Raw genomic sequence first — 4,215 nt, forward strand, 5'->3', positions numbered from 1 at the left:
TGAGAATCAGGGAGGGAGTATTTAGTTAGATGGAATGAAAGTTTACGTAAGTCACGTAATAGCCGTACGTAGGTCTAGCATTTTCGTAAGAAAAAAGCTCGACCCACCACCTTTGCGTTTCTCGACCCATCACCTTTGCCCTCACACACGCTTACTAGTATTATTATCGCTATCTAGAGCAATGCGACACGTACATAGGTGTCGAGATTAATTGACATAGTTCATCAAGATCAGATGCAACGACAATCGAAAGCTCTGTCTCTTTATTGCTACATGAACCATGCACGTAGAAAAAAGAAGCAAGTCGAGAACTCAAACACGGGCAGAGCCTGCTTGCCGACGACGACCGTACGCACGTACTTGACCGAGCCATCAGGCGGAGGCGGCGAAGCCCTCCTCCTCCTCCTCCCCCTCCTCCTCACCGGCAGCGTCGGCGCGCTGGGCGTTGGTCCTGAAGCAGCTGAAGCGCCGGATCTCGCCCACGTTGCCCGCCGGCTTGGGCGCCCTGGCGAGCTTCTCCATGGACCTGGCGAACTGCCGGAAGAAGGCGTCCTTGCTCTGGGCGAACCGCTTCACGATGGCCGCCGTGGTCTTATTCTTGACGAGCGCCATGTCGGAGGTGAGCACGCCCTGGTTGGACCGCAGCGCCTTGTAGTACCCGTTGTCGAAGAGGTCGGGGGTGACCACGTCCAGGTTCTGCAGCCGGTCCGGGTGCTTGCTGCAGTTGGCCGCCAGCTTCCGCGAGAAGGTGTCGTCCGCGCGCCGGGACCGGTCGGCGAAGCTGCCGCAGTGCGACCGCCCGATGGTGTGCGCGCCGGAGAGCGCCACGAGGTCGGCCACGTCGCCGAGGCCCCGGGTGCGGAAGGACTCCACCAGCTTGGCCACGCTGGCCGTCGTGGGCGACGGGAGGTTGGACACCTTGTCCTGTGACGCCGGGGCGAGGCTGTCGAGGTTGCCCTGCGGCACGGAGAACCAGGGCCCGCCGGACACGACGATGCTGTGGCGGGTGGCGAACAGGGTGATGTCGGCGCATGACACAACGGAGCCGCAGGCGGCGTGCACCCTGGCGCGGATGGACTCGATGAGCTGCATGGCGCGCGGCCGGATGGTGAGGTTGGGGAGCAGCGCCGTCTCGCGGGCGGAGGTGGTGTTGAGGAGGATGGAGGCGTCTCAGCCCTGCGGGAAGCAGTCGTGGAAGTAGAGCCGGAGCAGGCCCGCCGCCAGCGTCACCTCCCGCTGCAGCGCCGCCTCCACGGACGACCGCACGATGCCGTCCAGCTGCGGGCACGACGCGGCGTGGAAGCCCGGAGAGACGCCGACGTCGCCGGTGAAGACGGGTAGGGACATGGCCGGGGAGACCAGCGCGGCGACGGTGGCCAGGACGGCCAGTACTGCTACTGAGCTGCTGGTCGCCATGGCTTCTTTGGTGCGGAGCCTGAGCTGAAGCTAGCTTGACTGGGCTTCTGGCGTCCTCACGGCAACCAGTGGGTGTCATTTATAACGGGAACAGCGGCAACAATCCGGGCTTAAGATCACGCGCCAACTACTCCGTCTGTTAGCTGTAAAAATCTTGAAGTTTTATGTATCAGCATGTACTGAGGAGTGCCGAGGTGGCACCTGTGTGTGAGCCGAGTAACTCAGGTCAACTGGTTAGAGCATCTCCACTCCCCAAGGACCTCTCAAGCCCTTTTTTTATCGCCGGTTCGAAAAAATCGGTCCAATCACATCTACAGAAGCCTAATTTTTGCTGTTTAGGACTGAAATTAGCGCCGACGGATTCAGACAGAACCCGGCGCACTCGAGACGCCGGGGGAAACATTTTTGGCGCGAAAGCCTGGTGGACCCGCCGAGTCAGCGACTGGGCGATGCCGAGAATCTTCGTCGTCATCATCGCCTCGGTTTCCCACAGGAATCAATGCGAAGGCTGCCACCGGTCAGCCTTCCATTGATTCACGGGCGGCGCAGTGAAGACGCGCCACCGCCGCGCGTCCCGCCCCCTCCCACCACGCGTCCACACTGATGCCGCTCGCTCGCCGCCCACTCGCCGCTATAAAAGCCAACCCTTCCTCGCCGCTGGCCGCACACTTGCTCGCCACAACCTCTCTGTCTTGCCGCCGACGCCCCTCTCTTCTTCACCGTCGACGCCCTCTCTCCCCCCGTCTTAAGCCGTGATCATGGCCGAGCGCTTCCTCGGCGACGGAGCGGCGGCCAACGGCTTCGGCCGCCGCCACCTGCATGAGGCGGAGGGTCGCCTCCTATATGAGGCGGACTACCCGGCGGCACCCGACATGCGGGTGCCACTCGTGGAGGCTCAGCGCCTTCTATGCCTGAGTGGTGGTACATCAGTCGAGTGACGTGTGGTTGTTCGAGTGCCGCGAGCAGTCCGAGTGAACGTCCTGACGTATGCATCCGAATGTTGGCATGGTCCAGGTACTTGCCTATGATGGTGATGGGCCCCATGTGGGTCCCAAATGACGGGTCCTTGACCCTACCTGTAAAAGGTGACCACATCAATCGCGGCAGCAAGAGAAGTCGATCCCGGATGTCGTCGGCGGCGGCGACGATCTCGTGGGTGGAGGTGGTTATCCCTTACGTTCGCGGCGTCGATCCCAGATGTCGTCGACGACCTCTCCTTTGGGAGTTCGAGAGCGTCGATCCCAGACGTACGTCGGCGGCAGCGAGGGACACCGATCCGGGAGGTCGGTGGCGGCAATCCCGTTCGTCGGCAGCAGGGAGTTCGCACGAGATCGCGGCAGCGAGAGAAGTCGATCCTAGACGTCAGCGTCGGCGGCAATCTCATGCGGCTGCGTCAGGAAGATCGTACGTCGGCGGCGACGTCTACACTGAGAGTTTGAGGGGATTGAGAGGAGCAAAGTTTCGTGCGAGGGTGGGGTTTCTTTTTTGGTGGTGCGTAGGGGGCGTGGAGATGAAAAAAAACCTGACGAAAGTGGGAGAAAAAACCCATGAAAGCTAGCCTACCAAATGAGACATTAGGAGTAGAGATAATTCGATGGTTTACACTTTTAACCCTCGGGGCATGTAATAAAGTAGCTCATGCTACAACTTCTCGTGGAGCTAGCTCTTTGGTACTACCTCCATCTCGATGAATAAGTCATTCACGTAGTCTTAGATCGACGATTTAACTATTTAAATATGTATTATGTGATAAAAAATATTTAGAAACTACAATTGTGTAGAAATCTAGTGATATATTTTTCATGACATATAATACATATTTAATTCCTCAAATCGATGATCTAAAACTACACAAATGACTTATTCACCTAAACGGAGGTAGTACTCCGACAGTTGTGGTTGGAGTCTAATGGAATCCGGTGTTCCATTTTCAAAAAGAATAAGAACCGATGCTTTTGCTTGCGTGCATCGCAACATGGTCTTGATTTTCTGAAGCGAACCTTTTTCTTAGGAAGGGGTGAAAAAACTATTGGGCCGTGTGAATGGCCCACGTACACACTTGGACGGCCCACTGGTACTACGTTTGCGTCCAGAAAAAAAGCTTTCAACACAGAAAGTACATTTGTTCACCTAAAAAAAAGTACATTTGTCAGAAAAACACACAGAAATTACAACAAAATATCATGGAGATGCGGGGTATCGATCCCCGTACCTCTCGCATGCTAAGCGAGCGCTCTACCATTTATAAATAACGTACCACGATGAACAATACGTCAGTTACGGGATTATATGACTTGTTCGTTTGGTGGAGCTATCAAAACATATTGCTTCAGAAATACGGAAGTAGTACGTTGTTCCTTTTTTTTACGGACGTAGTACAAAGGCCTGATGTTCCATGTGGAAAAACAGTCTCAGCATTCATTGCCAAAGAGGTCGAGAGAAACAATTTTTTTTCGCGAATACGCAAATTGCGTATCTTTTTATTGACAGAAGTTGAAAATTACAGCCGTGCGGCCCTTAACTGCCGTACACCAAGAGGCGTCAATGAGGATGCAAAGAGGAGCATAAGAAGAAGGGGTTGCTCAGCCTCACAGAAGAGGTCGAGAGAAGCACACAGAAGTTAAATACGGAAAGACAGGAAAGAAAGAACTAGAGAAGTTGCGAGGCAGGTAGCTTGAGGTAGATCCATCACAGCGCCGTTAAACAATCTGCCTAGTGCCGATCTTGTTATAGTTTCCCATGTATTTCATTAGCAGCCAACGGATACTTGGGAATGAGAGGCGTCCCGGAAGAAGTGTG

At 55.3% G+C, this 4,215-nt stretch overlaps 1 pseudogene; it reads right to left on the bottom strand.

Moving 5' to 3' along the window:
- Positions 1–216: 216 nt before the first annotated feature.
- Positions 217–1,451, bottom strand: LOC123059014 (cationic peroxidase SPC4-like; annotated as a pseudogene).
- Between the last annotated feature and the right edge of the window lie 2,764 nt (positions 1,452–4,215).

The sequence above is a fragment of the Triticum aestivum genome, chromosome 3A (assembly GCF_018294505.1).
Source record: "Triticum aestivum cultivar Chinese Spring chromosome 3A, IWGSC CS RefSeq v2.1, whole genome shotgun sequence".
Lineage (NCBI taxonomy): Eukaryota > Viridiplantae > Streptophyta > Magnoliopsida > Poales > Poaceae > Triticum > Triticum aestivum.